The 17,372-nt window shown below is 37.0% G+C and overlaps 1 protein-coding gene across 3 annotated transcripts in view; it reads left to right on the top strand.

The window, feature by feature from the left end:
- The window catches only part of casz1 (castor zinc finger 1), a 293,559-nt gene that overhangs the window by 103,779 nt on the left and 172,408 nt on the right, over window positions 1-17,372 (top strand). For all 3 annotated transcript variants that reach the window (XM_073875363.1, XM_073875362.1, XM_073875365.1), the window contains one exon: window positions 6,141-6,248. The gene's annotated coding sequence lies outside the window, so the exon portion shown is untranslated. The remainder of the gene's footprint in view (window positions 1-6,140; window positions 6,249-17,372) is intronic.

Raw genomic sequence — 17,372 nt, 5'->3', positions numbered from 1 at the left:
CTGTTATGAAAAGTTGTTTGCGTGCACAGATCGGCTGATATCCCAAAAATTCATTCTTTTATTAACATAGATAAACATTTTCTGGTATGACCTCAACTTTTTATTTTCCGTGTGAATAATCTTATCGGTATTATCAAAAGGTGTGCTGTGTTTTTTGACCTTTGTCTTATTGAACAAAAATGTCATTTTTGTATTTTACGTCACCCGCACTTTGTTTTAACGTCTGTTAAGATGAACGTTGTTTCATTGTTTTATTGATCATTCAACAAAACCTCAGATAAGGTTTTCTGGTTTAACAGGTGAACGTGGATCTAGACATGGTGGTTACCTGGCAATGTAAACACCCTTTAATATTTTATTAATTTGCCTTAACGTTCTAATAACAATACATGATCCCCCATCTCTAGATAAACATGCAGTTCAGTACATTAATTGAATTTATTTTCAAAGCATCTCTATGAATCATATGTACTGTAATAGACTTTTTGGTAACCATAAATGAATCATCTATCATTATTTAATTTGAAAACATCAGTCAAAACGACTTCTTTCTGTTGCACATTGGGTGTGTACTTTTTTCTTTTCTTTTCATTTTTTTGTTTTGTTTATGAGATCACGCTTAAAAAATTTAGTGAAAACATTTCGTGTCATGACAGATCATTCCTTCCTTGAATATAATGAAGTGAATATTTTGATGTCAAACATTGCACTCTCATAGCATGCAATAAGCGTTCCATTCGTGACACTGTTTATGGTATTTTTTTGCCTATTTTTGCTTTACTTTAACAGCAACCACAAGAAAAAGAAATTAATTTTTACAACATTTCAAAGAATGCAAGACAAAACACGTATCGCGAATTTCCACCTTTTTTAATAAAAAATTCAATGAGTAATATTTGGTATTAGTTATTGCATTTGTTGATAATGACTGGCGTTGTGGTTGGACTGATATTTGATTATTCAACAAATGTGTATTTATATATCACTAGAACATGATTTTGTACGTTTTTTTAAGACATTACATCCCCTTCAGACGCACACACACAGTACACTACTGTATATAGGAGGTTGGGAACAAGGGTCTAAGCCTAAAAAGGGAACTTTAACCCAAAGTCAGGGCCATCTGTTATCTGTACTCTTAAAGCAACTCAATACCGTACTTTATACTGAAATGATTCCAGTATTATGTTTATATGAGTGTTTTGCAAACACACACATTTTCTTAGCTTTTTGAACTTTTATTACCGTAGTCATAAGGATTATACAATTTTCTGATAACATATATCCACCCATTCCTGGTAAAAACTCTAAATCAATTTAGGCCATCAATTTGCCCATCCTAGTTTTAGAAAAGTTTTATACATTTTATATCAGCAACGTGTGTGATTATCTGTGTCTGACAATCAATAACTTTGTGGTAGTATCATTTCAGTGGTTACTGTGGGGGAGTGATACAAAACAATAAAGCATCCCAGTTATGTTTGTCAAGTCAGATTGTACGACCAAAACTGTATAATAAGTAGTGCTAGGCATAGATTAATCTAGATTAATTTTATACAAAATAAAAGTATTTTTTTGCATAACATATGAGTTTGGGCTGTGTATAATTATGGGGCCCTATTTTAACGATCTGAAACGCAAGTCCGAAGCGCAAAGCGCAAGTGACTTTGTGGGCGGATCTTGGGCGCTGTTGCTATTTTCCCGGCGGGAGAAATAAGTCTTGCGCCGGGCGCAAATCAATAAGGGGTTGGTCTGAAGTAGGTTCATTGTTCATAGGTGTGGTTTGGGCGTAACGTCAAATAAACCAATCAGAACGCTATCCAACATTCCCTTTAAACGCAAGGGCGCAAGTTCCAAGGCGGGTTGCTATTATTTTGACGGATTTGACAGGCGCACGCCAGGAGCGGTTCACAGCCAAGGAGACCGACATTCTTGTAAGAGCAATCAAAGACAAAGAAGTTGTTTTGTATGGGGATAGGAGAAACCCGCCCAAATCAGCGTCGGTTAAACAGGCGTGAGAGGAAATAGCCGCAATTGTCTCATCAGCTGCGCCAAGCACTACAATGATGTCAGGAGACGGGGGAATCCCAAGCTTGCCAGCATAAATCTGGCACGCCGGGCACACAGGAGGATATCGCTGCGTCCACCCTCACCGCTGAAAGGGTTTGGGGGCTTTGAAATCGGACACAAGAAACGCAAGCAAGGTCCAACCCCAAAGTACACTTACAAATCAAGTTCACATACATGAAGGTTTCTTATGAAAACATTTTAATTATTATTTAGATAAAATAAACGTAATACAGCCTCACAACAAACTTATGAAAATATTTTAATCGTTATTTGCATGATAATTGTTTAACGCTGCCACACAAAATAAATAAAAACTATCACCACAATGCTCACCACAATGATTTCCCTTATCTCATGTGTTAATATTTTTTTATTGTAACAATTTATGATTTGCAAAAATAACTGTTGCATCTGTGTAGATTAGATAAGCAATGCGCGTTGTGCACGCTATAGGCTACATTATGGTCAAGTATGCGTCCTTAAAATAGCATAATGAACTACGCGCAACGCGCCACTGACTTTAGACTATTTTTTTTTGTTAGTAGCGCAATTGTTTTTTGAAACTGCAAAATAGCATAAGAGATGGTTTGCGCCGGAGCACGCCTCCCTTTTTGCGCTGAACCGCCCAGGGAGCGCAAGTTCATTCCCTAGTTTGCCGACGTGCGTCTGTGGAGGGAAAAACCCGCTGTGCGCCGGTGCAAAATACGAAATGATACATGCGTCACTGACAAAGTCAATTGCGCTGGGTGCAAGATAGGGCCCATTATGTTTATATAAATGCACACACATTCATGTATGTATTTAAGAAACATTTATACATGTAACGCAAATTCATTTTAACGGCACTAATTTTATAAACGCACGATTAACGCAACACATAATTTCTGTTTGTCCCACAGCTGGATGAATTGAGGCGCAGCAAGTGACCCGCGCTGTCTAGATGAGTCGGAAGTTTTCATAAAAATAAGAACATTAAGCTCTCGTCTAGCGAATCCAATACTGTAAATGGTCATTAAATATCTAAAATGATCTTTATCTGCACGTTTCCTGAGAGGTGTACCGTCCCAAATCCATAATCTAAAGCAAAGATGCGTCATCATCATTCACTTTTTGGTTTCGTTTTTAAAGCATTCAGAAATGATAGAAAATAGACTGCAGGGCTTGAGTTAAAATAATTAATTATTAAGAGAGATAAAGTTCGGGACCTGTTTGATGTTTAAAGAGTTATTAAGAGTGACAAGACTCAAAAGCGATGTCTGACGCAGACGTCTGAAACGCATGCATACAAACGCGCGAGTGCCCGACCCCGATATATAGACATCTAAAACAAAATTACAGTTTTAAAAATATCTGTTTTGACAAGAATTCACGCAAGTATGACCTATAATCTTTTATATCTGAAGTGAATGTTTGGATTAACTGTTGAGTAAAAGTATCTGTTGTATATCATTATATTAAACCCTTGCATTAGCCTACCTTAAAATGGTCTGTCTCAATGTCAAAATTAAACAATAAAAGAAAAACATATTTAACATATATTGATATTGTTTTTGCTCTGCGTAAACAGGTGTAGTTCTGTCATGCTTTGTCAGATTCAACAATTGTTCCAATTTTTTTGAAGTTTTTTAATAGAGAACATTAAAATATAAATGACTAATTATTGAACATTTGCTCATCCCAACTCAATTTGTCAGCACAGGTCACAAATGATGCAGCAAACAGAAATGGAGAAAGAACAAGGTCTTCTAAAGGGAAAATCAAAAAACTATGGCTGATGGTTCTGTTGAAAATGTAAACAGGCTGTTGTAGACATACATTTGCATATAGCATATATATTGACCAAATCCATGCTGATTAGAGCATTAAAAACTTGAAAAGTGTTACATTTAGATAAATTTAGAACAGATAAAAATGTGTGATTAATTTGCGATTAATCGCGAGTTAACTCATGAAATCATGCGATTAATCTAGATTAATTTTTTTAATCTATTGACAGTAGTGCTGCACAATTAATCGCATCGCAATTGCAATGTCAGCCTGTGCAATTATATGACAGCAAAATGTTGCAATTATATTAAATAAATAAATGTGTGAACTTGTTAACACAAACTTTCTGATAACAGTTTGATGATTTTCCTTGCTGTTTAAAAAAAGAAAGATAAACGAACAAAAAAGGCAGTGCACCGTGTGGCATGTGTCGTCACTTATACCAGAGCGAAGATGGATGCAGAGGAGGTTGACAGTGATCTGGTAGCAAAAAAAACCTATGTCTGTTGTATGGCGGTATTTTGGATTTAGGATTACTGACACTGAGCAGTTGCTACATCACGTGGCAATACGAAAACATTTCTAGTTTTACAAATACACATTTTAGCTAATCTGTGTGTGGATTTTCCTTAAAACCCATCAAGTTGACTCATGATACCATTTAGTATAATCGCAACCGCACATCGCAATATTAGCAGCAATAACCGCAACGGGAAAAATTACCCAAATCGTGCAGCCCTAATTGACAGTCATAATTTTTATATATTATATATAAATAAAAACAATATATAAATAAAAAAAATCTTAAATGTATATATATGTATGTATGTGTGTGTGTGTGTGTGTGTGTGTGTGTGTGTGTGTTTAAATATACATATTTACACACAGCCCAAACTCATATATTGTGCAAAAAAGAACTTTTATTTTTTATGAGATTAATCTATGCCCAGCCCTAATATATATACAGTTAACAAATTCTGTAGAAATTACAGTATTACTTGCAACTAGCTGGCAGTTACTTACTGTAGATTTTACATTTATGTTATTTACTGGCAACAGTTTGTTCAAAGTTAAATGAACATGAAACATTTATAGTCTTTATCTTCTACAGTAAGTTACTGGCAACCAGCTGCATCTCTCTCTCTCTCTCTCTCTCTCTCTCTCTCTCTCTCTCTCTCTCTCTCTCTCTCTCTCTCTCTCTCTCTCTCTCTCTCTCTCTCTCTCTCTCTCTCTATATATATATATATATATATATATATATATATATATATATATATATATATATGTTAGGAATACTGGAATAATTACGACCAAAGTTCTTGGGAATTTTGTCACATGGTCAGTGGATATAGGACAGTTGAATGTTATTTATAACCCAGTTATAAAGTGATAATATTAAACAAACATACTTTCATCAATAGAGCTGTTATCATATAGCCAAAAGGCTGTTTTGACTTTGCTTCTGTGTGATCTGAAGCATAGTAAAGGCCCCATCCACAATATAGATCATAATAAGCTAATTAGCAATATAATTAGCATTGTAATTACCAGCTGTAATAATTACGTTTATTTATTGTGTTTTTAGTGTATTTATCTGGTCTAAAATGAAATTGTCTGGTTATTAGTCTTTTCTTTAATTTGCCATTTCAAGTGTTTTATTTTGTCGTTTTTGTCTATTGTTTAACAAACGAATGCTTAAAGCACCTCCATATTTAAAAGTAGTTGGGATCTGTTTTACATTGACAGTATATAAAATCTAAGAAACTGTACCTGGTAAAATATGTGAGATGCTTTAACAATAATAAATCAATTTATTTCTTTGGTATCGCATGTTTTTTCCCCAAGAATAGACTGAATGTTCTCTCTTTCTGTTTTACTCAGAAGCCCCTGTTTATCTTGAAAGGGTAGCATGCATAAATACACAATCTAATAAGAGCAGAAGATGGATGATAATGCCTTTTTATTAACTTACAGAGTGGTTTGTTTGGGCAAATTGAAAGTCGTATTTTTCTCTCTAAATATCTAATTGGAGTTTTGACGGGTTTTACAATGAAATGAAAGTAGTTATTGTGCTGCAGAAACAGCGTGTTTATAAAAGTCTGTGTACGATACAAGCAGCTGATGGCAAGGGTATAAAAGACGCATTAAAAACGGCCGCGTTAGCTGAATGTTGATTCGTCTAAGCGGCAAACGGGTGCCATACCTGTTATGATTTTTAAAAGTTCAATTGAAGATCTTTGCGTTTCGAGCTTATGGTGTGGTGGTTAAATATATACCCATAATTCTTCTCTGTGTTCCTGCAGGGATCAGCAGACAGCTATGTAAGAGTCCAGCGTGAATGAATGAGTATTGGCGAGGATTGTGTGACCCACAGAACCGAGTTGAAGTGGAGCTCTCAATATAATTTGAAGGTCAGTGTCCCAGTGTTCCCATAAACAGTCTAATAATGGCACAAATGTTTTAGCAGACAGAATCCTGATAGACATTTATATTAGTTATTAAGCATCTCGACTTTCGAAAGTGTTGAACAAATTAACAAATTCAGGTAAGTTTACTTAAACGCAAGGTTTTGGTGGGTGGTGTGGTGGTGGTCAATATAGTAGTACAGGTGCACACATTTCTGTCACAAAACACTAAACAAATATTGTTTACACAGTATATATATCATGATAAATGTATCAACATCACACAGCGCAGATCACAGTGCAGTGAATTGTATCATAAACATCTTTGTTACAGGGTTCTAAGAAGAACAAATTTTTATGCGTTTGTCATATAGTTCAGGAACATTAGTATAGTATGAATGTGCCACATCAATTACGCCCAGCAAATACTTAAAGACAGTATTAGAGTTCCCAATAAACCTGTTTTATTAAAAAAGGAGGCGTTGTTCATCCCGGAAAGAGTGACTTTAATTCAAAAACGCATGTTATATATCATTTGCATACACGGAGTTTGGGTGAATTGTGGGTGGTTAGTGACTAAGATGCCTGGCATAGTATCACATTGTCAAATGTGCCCCACTGTTTTGCCAACGAATAAGATAAAGACATGACAATGTTTAGAATTGCCTCGGTTTGCCCAGGGCGCTAGAGGTAACCACGCTTGTATGATAGCAGTGACTCTAAGCAATATAGAAGTCACACCTCTGGTTCACGAACAACTTAATTGAGTCTTACACACAGAGACGCCCAGCCATGTCACAATACCCCGAGGCTTTGATTAATTAAGCCCTATAAGCCCAGGAGCACATAACGTTCACCAGGTGCCTGTTTAACTGTCACTACTTCTGCTTCTCGTCCAATAAATACAATCCTGAGACATTAACTTTGTCATAGATCTATTGTGAACTTTTATTTTCTTTCAAACAGGCTGACGTCATTTATGCATAAATTGCGGTATATTACTGTAATTTGCATGTAGTGTGAAAACGCTTTTATTCAAAGTGCCTTTGAGTTGTACATATTTTTATTAGCATGCAATGCTTTACTTTGAGCTATTCATAGTCCTATTGGACAAAATCGACCATCTAGTGCAGCGGTTCACACCTTGGGGTCCGGGCCCCCCTCAGTTCCAGACTTCACTGGGGTGGGGGGATCCGATAAGCTATGAGCTCAAATAAAGACTCATGAAACGTTCCACTAATAAATGTATAAAAAATCAAGTGCTTGTCAATGTAACGACAAAATCAAAAGGAATGATGAATGCGTAAGGTTGGGAGGATCTCTGATTGTCGAATATGTACGTGGGGGCCCAAAGGTATAATTTTAAAGGATATCTTTGTGCCCAGATCACTGATATGTTTATACAAAAGCATTTACAGGTACTATTAAATTAAAATATTAAAATATTAAAAATTATGCAAAATCTTAAATGCTCGCTCATTTATAAGTTGCCTTGGATAAAAGTGTCCGCTAGATAAATAAATGTAAATGCATAAGGTGTCTTACTTCATTATCTTGGAACTAGAAACATTATTATGTGAAGTTTTAGTTCAAAATACCCCATAGATAATTTATTATAACATGTTAAAATTGCCACTTTGTAGGTGTGAGCAAAAAAAATGCTGTTTAAGGCGTGTCCCTTAAAATGCAAATGCATGTAAAATGTAAAGTGGCAGTGCTGTGGTTGAATAGTGCAGATTAAGGGGCGGTATTATACCTTCTTACATCACAAGGAAGCCAAATTTCAATTATCTATTTTTTCACATGCTTGCAGAGAATGGTTTACCAAAATATAGTTATTGGGTTGATCTTTTTCACATTTTCTAGGTTGAAAGAAGCACTGGGAACCCAATTATATCACATAAACATAGAAAAAGTCAGATTTTCACAAGGTGTCCCCTTTAAATAAAATGTTTCCTTATGATTAATTTTATTTTTGGATGTATGGTTCCATAAAGAACCTTAAACATAAACAGAATATCTTTGTGGTGTATAATGTTCTTTAGATCAGTGGTTCTCAAACTTTTTTAATGTGCGGCCCCCCTTGTGTACGGTGCAATCCTTCGCAACCCCCCCCCAAAGAAAATGAATTACAAATTGTTCTAAAGCTTAACTTTTTAATTAAACAAAACATATTAAGTTATACCAAGTAGTGCTGTTTGTTACTTGCCTTATTTTTTTTAGGTTTAATTACACACAATTCATGATAAATTAATGTATTTTATAAAATGTCATAAAACTGGGGCCCCTGGCACTATCTCGCAGCCCCCCCAGTTTGAGAACCACTGTTTTAGACTATATAAAGGTAATGTTTTTTTTTTTACTTTTGACTGAAAGGTTCTTTGAGGAACCAAAAATAGTTATTTTTGTACATTTTGTAGCACCTTTATTTTTAAGAGTGTAACCACACAATTGCACCATTTAAAGTATACTAAAAATGGCTTAGAACCCCGCAAAAGTATGCAGAACAGTACAGACCTGAAGCCCTCAAGTGGGGCATCCTTTCGTCTCATTGCTTCTGCAGATGTTGTGCCTCTTAACTATCCATTGAGGGGCCATCACCTAAACCAGTGCTTACAGACTCCCAATTCCCTCTAATCCAAAACAAGCAGATTTAGCCAGCTCTCTAAACAAACACACCGGCCCCCTGCAGGCCCTCCTCCTTTCCTCTCCACCCCTGCTGCTCGAAGCCCTGTTAGCCGGGCTAAGTGAACGGGAAGAGGCAGGGTCTCCATAGGTAACGGGTGCCATGGAGGCACCTGGCAGGAAAGCGAGAAGGATGCTGCGAGAGCCAGCAGGCGTGTGCAGACGAGCGGTGAGGTTTGAGGGCCGTGGCCTGCCATCTTTATCCCATTCCCCTGCCGTACGGGGGTGGGCACCCCCGCTAGATGGTGCGTCTGCCAAGAACTGAAGAGCGTTTGCCTCGTGGCCCTGTGAGCGTAGAATTGAAGCTAACAAGCATGCCGTATGCTAAGTGGTGACGAAAGTCCCAAGGCTTTTGGTTAGGGCTCTGGTCCAGCTACTTTGCAGAATCACTGCCAGCATCCCAGGCTGAAGGTGACCGGCATTGTACGCAAATTAAGACGTTGCTGTGACATGATCTGTAGTCTACACTTCTCGAGTGAGGCAGATGGATTTAGTGAGAGTTTGGATATAAAGATTTATTATTTGTACAGCTTCACACACCTTTACTTTTTAAAATTAAGGATGCTGTTCAAAGCACTTTACAGTGCGCTTGTGAATTGAACAAAAGCTGATATCGTGTTTATCAGCCGTGAACATGCAAGACCACCATTGCTGCGGGCAGCCACATACACCGCATGCCATGCACCCGTCTCTCTCCAGCATGCGACCCCACCTCTACTCTTGCTGCAGTGCACAGCCCAAGGGAGCACTGTGCTCTTTGTGTAGTAATACAGCTAGCTGATATAATGAAGGTCATTGTAATCAGAGCTAATGTGCCAGGTAGTCAAAACACTTCTGCTTTATTTAAGGGTTATGGACCAGGGGGCGGAGTCTTACAGTGTTATCAGAAGTAACCTGCACGCTAATAACCGCACACCGTTTGTGTCAACATTGGTCTAACCTTTTTCTACAGATATCTGCGGTGGGAAAGGTGGGAGGTGGGTGTACTGTAGTTACTAAAATACTCCCCTCCCCAGGTGTTTTTCACCCCTTTATTTGTTTTGAATAGCAGGACGAGCATGCATGGGCTGAGTGTGTTTGATGTGCACTTAAAGGCATAGTTCCCCGAAAAATGAAAGTTCTGTCAGCAGTTATTGCCGTCATGTTGATTCTCTTTCTTTTGTCAGACAAAAGAAGATATTAGAGTGAATGTTCACATTACTACAATGAAAGTGAATGGGGGCCGAAGGCTGTGAAGATCAGTAAATAGAAAGCAGCATGTAGTTATAATAACCAATATGTTACAAGTTTCAAAAACAATGTGATTTCTTTATGCAAGGAATGGATCTGTTTTTTACGGATCTGTTTTTTGAACATTTTTCATTTTCCTTTAAGCTCACAATTCTTATTAAGCTTGTGTCTTTTCATTGCACAAAACTACTTTTATGATATTTTAATGGTGTATAAAGAAATACAATTAGGTATAATTTTGAGAAAATTAATAAGATTTTTTTTGTGAACCGCTCCTTTAAAGGTGTAGTTTTTCAACCCTGAAGCACAGACCAGGTCTGTTAAACATATTCCCCATCCTGCAATACCAAAGATTTGAAGATCTTCATTAAATTTCAGACCATGAGGAAGCAGTGCTAACTTTTGTTTGTTTTCATCTAAACTATCTTAAGTAAACCATAAAATGGTGTAACTTCGGCATTCATATTCCATTTCCCCTGAATCTGTGTTATAACTGAAGTTAAATGATGGTGTCCCACAGCTTGATATCATAGGCTGAATAGATCCCAAGGTGAATAATATGTGACATTTCTTTTGTCATTGAAATCCAGGCTGTATGGATTTCAAAATGCTCTTTGTCTCCTAACTCATGCTTTCGCAGTATATGGCTTTGAACTTATGCAGATACATTTTTTTATTGAAAAGTGTATAGTTTTATGCCCATATATCACATATAGTTGCATAAGTGCATGATCATTTTATGCAAGTATTTCAAGTGACTCATAACGTCGCTGCCCGATGAAACTCACGTATGTCCAAAACGGTTACTTTTCAAGAAGTGAAAAAAAAACAGCGTATTTCAAAAGCAGTTGAATGTAGCGTTGTCATACTTTACATGTAACCATATTCTTGTCAGTGTAATGATATAATCCACATTTGACCAAAATTAATTTTAAATGGACATACGTGCATATTTTACAGTAACGGTGGTCTATACGCGTTCATTAATTAGAATGGCCAAATCGCGTTTCATATTGACAATACGCCCAGTTTATTAAATACCCTACGTCTTAGTTTATTAAATACGCTTAGTTTATTTAATATTAATTATAAATGTATTAAATGTCTCTTGCAAACTATGAAGGGACAATGAATCAATACACTGACATGGTAATGCTAGACAGATACTTTGTTTGCACAGTCCTACCGTAATTTTGTCACTCCTAGACGTACGTCTGGCGTCAGGGAGGAGACGTTTACCTCGATGAAGGAAAGTCATTGTCTTCTCACCAGGCTATGTTTATTCGGCTATGCAGTGCTGAGCTTCGATGAAATTTCACGAGACCGGTGAGATGCTTCCACCGGGCGGGAGATACGCGGCGTGATTGACAGCTTTGACACCAAATAGATATACGTGAAAATCAGAAGACATGATTTCACAACTTTTCGTTGGCCATTTAGACATGTGAAGCATACTGTATACGGAAATGAACCTGGACATTCAATCCGTCGAAAAATCTAAAAATCGGCAAAATGGACATACGTGGTTTTCATCGGACAGCGACAATAAAGTGTGCTTTATGTTGTAAAATCTTACAGTAATCAAATATTTTTATATATATAATTTGACTGAATTTACACTGTAAAAATTGAAAGCTGCTCTACTTCATTTTCAAATATTTTTTAATAATAGTATTATTAATTTTTAATAATAATCCTAAGATTGCTTCAATTGGTAAAACCTAAAAAAATTATTTATATAAACTTAAATTTTTTCAGTTATAGTGAAAAATTGAAGGTGAAAATAAACATTAAAGGGGACTTTTTAAAGATGTAAAAAAAAGTTAGTTTTAGCTCAAAATACCCCACAAATAATTTATTATAACATGGTAAAATTGCAACTTTGTAGGTGTGAGCAAAAATTTGTCATTTTGGGTGTCATTTTAAATGCAAATGAGCTGATCTCTGTACTAAATGGCAGTGCCGTGGTTGGATAGTGCAGATTAAGGACGGTATTATCCCCTTTTGACATCACAAGGGGAGCCAAATTTCAATGACCTATTTTTTCACATGTTGCACAGAATGGTTTACCAAAACTAAGTTACTAGGTTGATCTTTTTCCCATTTTATAGGTTGATAGAAGCATTAAGGACCCAATTATAGCACTTATAGTACTTGGAAAAATGTCCCCTTTAAACATTACTTCAATTGGTCAAACCTAAAATAATTAAGCATTTTCAACTTAAATTGGAAAATTTTTATTGGAAAAAAAACGTACAATTTTTAGGCGTTATCAATTAACGTAATTTTTTAAGTTGATCTAACTTTCTCTTTTTACAGTGTAATGTACAATTTTTAGGAGTTTTAACTTTTTAAAGTAAAAAGTGCAAGAAGTTTCACTTTCTAGAGTCAGGGCAGGGCATAACTGCTTAAACAAGAATGACCTGAGGTTATAATTGTGCTTATATTCTTGCATTCAAATGATTTAATCATGTGTAGCATTATGAGTCACATGTTAACCTTAAAAAATAGTTTGTTTTTAAATCTGCTGATGTAAATATGTCACCAAGGTAATATAACATGTACCAGTCTGACATAGTTGAGGTTTTGGTGAAGGCGCGAAATAGACTAAAATAAAAGGAAACAATGTTAAACATTTACAAAAACTGGTTTTGTTTTTATAAGCATTGGCCGGTAAAAATGTTGACAGGCAAAACAAGAAATCCTTATTGTTGAGCCCTGCAGTGTATCAAGTTTTAGAAGTTTATTGTATTTCAATTCAAAGGTTTCAGTGAGCACATTTGACTCTCTTTATATCTTTTATTCCTCACTGCTTCCTACAATGAATGTCTCACTGTACATTCACTACAAGCGCATACGTCTTCAAAACTGGGGATTTCCTGCTGACAGGCCTAATAAAAAGGGATGAGGAAGAGATTGGCAGAGGCCCTAGTATTACACTTTTCATATTTCCCTTTTAAAAAGTGCCGCACTGGTTCTGTATGAGACATCAAAGGGACTGAAGAAGGGCCAGGGAGCCTCTATTCACTTTTCCACCTCCATAAAAGCTTCCCATATCTAACCCCTAGTGACTGGCTGGCCCTATCATTCAAATGTCCCAGTGCTCTTTGTGGCTTCCCCAGAACCACAGTGAAATGATCTCTTTTGTTGCGCATCATTAATTCCATCTGCTGTGAGAACCTGGCTGTCTGTTTCGGGGGCAGGCCGACGTGATGGTGGCCAGGGGCGACGCGGAAGGGCCGCGTCCCCTCGACTGGTGTCCCGACCTCCTCTTCCTTCTGCTCGAACCCCCTCCTTACGGATGACATCGCGAGTCTGTCACTGCCTGCTTAATTATGCATCCGGGGGAAGCATCTTCGAAGCGTTTTATTGAAACTGGCCATTTTGCTTTCGCACATGGCTGTATGTTACTGCAGAGGGGTTTACAATGATATACAAAAAAATATAATGAAAAACTCTTATTCTTGTGAAGCCGGTGGGCTGATGCGAAGGGAACTGTATTAAAGTGGCTTTTGGTTATGAATATTCATGAGGATAATGAAGTATCAACATAAAACCGGACAGCGAAATTGTGCTCAAGTCAAGAGGCAAACGTCTCAATTATTTGGTACATAACTAAAGGCTTATGCAAATGTGTAGTAAAAACAGAATTAAAACAGCTTTATTCATATTAATGAATTTAACATCTGTTTCATGCGGCGTAGAGAAAAGAAAGCGTTCTAGTTTCGTGAACTCGGCCCGTTTTTCGTACTGTAGGTGGTCATCAAAGTTTTCCAGTTGCATCACGTTGCCTGTGATCCACCAAACAGATGTAACATTTTCTCTTGGCAAGGAAATATTTTATTCATGATTTACATGAATGATAAATCTTGCGAAAGTCTTAGTGCTGATGGGCATACGCAATTTAACATCTGTCTTCCTCAGAATAATTAATAGAGCAGCAGAACGCTGGGGACTCAGGACTCTTCACTTCCTCACTTTCTGTAATTATTGTCAAAAACAAAGCAGACGCAAATTTGCATCTTGCAGTTGACTTGCTGTTCTCCTGCCTGGCAAAACAAAGTTTAAAGACGAGACTTACAGATACTTTTGATTAGAATAAATCTTCTTCTGATCTTTTTTAACTCAATTGGCTATTCAGACAGAAAGAGATCAGATGCAAAGTTGCTAAATGCTAAATGTCAAAAATGAGATAATGATATTGACCGAATGTTCTGGGCACATCTTATACTTTCATTAAATACTTTCACTTCAAATCCACTTACTTTAATCCCAGCATTTGGACATTCAAATACTGTTTTTTTGGCAGAATCCGTAAAATGCCACAACGATTTTTCAGCAAAGTCCTCTAAGTGCTTAGAAGAAGAACTAGATTAATGATGGCGCGCGTACGAGTTTTTTACCTGTTAAAGGAGGTTTACAGAATATATTAAGATATTTACACAAATTTTTGGCATTTTACCCTTTATTCAGAAAGGACAGTGAGGAGTGACTGGAGACTTTTTATAAGTGGAGAGTGTTGCATGTACTTGACTGAAGACAGTGGTATTAGTTAAATACCATTGAAATTACTAAATTCACATTTGTGGAAAGTCATTTTAATTACTGACTAATAATCTTTTCATTGCCATTAAAGTGAAATTACTTAACCTAAGCATAAAGGCCTGATAAAAAAAATGCTAATGTAGAAGAAAACATGTCAGGCGGACGTAGAGGTTTTTGCATCAGAGCCATAGACTGTAAAAAATATGAACGTAGTGTCTGTGGCATCACGCATAGGTTTCTGAAGATTGTATTTAAAGCCAATAAGAGCAGCCAGTAGATGAATTGCAGTTTAAATCACTTCCGTATTGGCTTCATCAGAGACATCGGAAGGTTGCTCCTCGATCAAAGCTCTTTAACTCTTTCCCCGCCAGCATTTTTTAAAAAGTTGCCAGCCAGCGCCAGCATTTTTCAGAAAAGCTTAATGCCTTCCAGAAAATGTTCTTCTTAAAATATATAAACAATATATCAAATTAAAGAACAGACCCTCTGCTTTAAAAAAAAGTTTCATCCTATCCTTATTAGTTCTCTTTTTATCACCTGTCAAATATGGGTAAGTTTCTTCAAAAACACAAAATTTTGAGCAAAAAGCTGAGATATTTAAATTTTTGTAAAGGACTTTTGATAGAGATCAGATTCAGAGCGATCATCAAAACATACACGGACATACAGCTGTTTGCTCTAAGGCGATACTTCCGGGTTTTATAAGTTGTGGAAGAGCCACCTGGTGGATAATAACAGAATTGCGGAAAGCCGGAAAAACTCGTCATTGGCAGGGAAGTGTTTTCTCTTAATTGACGAGTTAACTCATCCATGGGAGGGAAAGAGTTAAATGATGTTTGAGTTTTAATTATTTATAAAAATAAAGGGTATCCCACACACTATTAACTTGCAAAAGATGAAAAAAAAATTATTGCGACGCTTCGATCACAAGATCTTCCTCAGGCATACATTGTATGCATTGTATGCCTGAGTAAGATCTTGTGATCGGAACGTCGCAATAAAATTGTTCATCTTTTGCAAGTTAATAGTGTGTGGGATACCCTTTATTTTTATATATGTTTGGACTTCATTGTCTCTTTATCCTACGCACCTATCCGGAACTAACAGGTATGCGACATTGTTCTTCTTGAGTTTTAATTATTAACACACAGTGTGATTTTGTAAAGATTTGGATGCAGTTTTGGATTTCTATAGTTCTTGTTTAGCGCTTGTATCTGTTTCCTAGATGTGCAGTCTGTGACGAGACTCTTGATTTAATTTTCTGTGTAATAAGATGCCAGCAGTTCTTGAACAACCAAATGTTGACTTTTCCAGAAAGTTGGCAGAGCAGTGTAAGCACAGCAGGCAGTTTAGTTGTACAGTAGTATTCAACAAAGGTCATAAATAGTGGGAAAAAAATACTATGCCACCATCAAAGACATCACTTTCTGAACTGGCAGTGTTGCCTAAAAACTTATACTGTAGGTAGTTTGCTTAGTAATTTGTGTAAAAAAGGCATTTTGATTTTTGACATGCTTTAAATCACAAAGTATTTGTAAGCAAAAGTCACCATAAACGAATCCGGTCCAACAAGAACTAAAGTGATACTTGGAAAAATCTATTAGTTTCTTCTTTTTTTTAATAACAGACAGTTGAGCAAATGGTTTTAACTGTTTTAAGTGATGCGGTTTGCTAAGACTTCCACCACACCCGTACTCTCTGAACACGGTCCCTGATGTTTGAACAGGATTGGCTGAGGTCCATCTGGCTGCGAGTTAAGCTCTCTCAGCGCTGTTTGCGATGATGAGCCCGGGGCTGGTTTTTCTCTGAAGTTAGACTGCTCGTATTGTACCGGTTTCAGACCCAAGCAGCAAGCCACAGAGGTCATCTGATATAACTTGACCTCATATGTAACACTTTGGTCTAAAAGTGAGCTAATCCTTTCCTGTGGGATCAATGTAGCGTCTCGCTAATGCTCGGAGAGCAGAAATAGGGGAAGAGCGAGTCAATCGAAGTATGCGGTCTCTACGCTGGCTACAGGACTGGACTATATTGGATAAATGACTCTGTTGGTATCGCCCTGAGTGACACCCCGTTGCCCGAGAGCCAAAGTGCTGTATTTGTTGGAGCCATTATGAAATAAAAACCTACAGAAAAGGGCCACTATTTGGTTTGAATTGATTCCCTGAAAACTCCTGGAGTGAATATGCTTTCATTTTGATGGTATTACCCCAGACCAAATGTGTTGTGGCAGTTCCAGCTCTCCATTACTTTGTCCATTAGGGTGAAACTGGCTGATTTTATTTCTCACACTCTATTTTCTGTGATAAAATGGAAATTCAAAAGCTTATTAAGTTCTGAGTGACATCTATATCTGGGAGCCAACGGGAAAGTAAGTCGACTATATCTAGTTTCAGTTCATTTTTGCTCAATTTCCCTCTCGTGATCAAATATTTCACTTTTCAGGAGGGTCCTAATGGGAGTGTCAGGTTCTAGAGGGCTTTGCTTCCTCTTTCCCTCCCATTACCAGCCGTCTGTGGCTGTTTCAAATTTCTACCTGTCAACAGCCAAAGAGCAGGTCTCAATTTTAACTCATTTCTGGCCTGCCACAAGAAGTTTAGCTTCGAGTGAAAGTGTTTCCAGCACAAAATTGGATGTGTAAATGTCATGTCTATTTAAACTGGATTGGTG

The sequence above is a fragment of the Misgurnus anguillicaudatus genome, chromosome 13 (assembly GCF_027580225.2).
Source record: "Misgurnus anguillicaudatus chromosome 13, ASM2758022v2, whole genome shotgun sequence".
Lineage (NCBI taxonomy): Eukaryota > Metazoa > Chordata > Actinopteri > Cypriniformes > Cobitidae > Misgurnus > Misgurnus anguillicaudatus.
The sequence above is the reverse complement of the archived record's forward strand: the minus strand, read 5'-3'. Positions and strand labels throughout refer to the sequence as shown.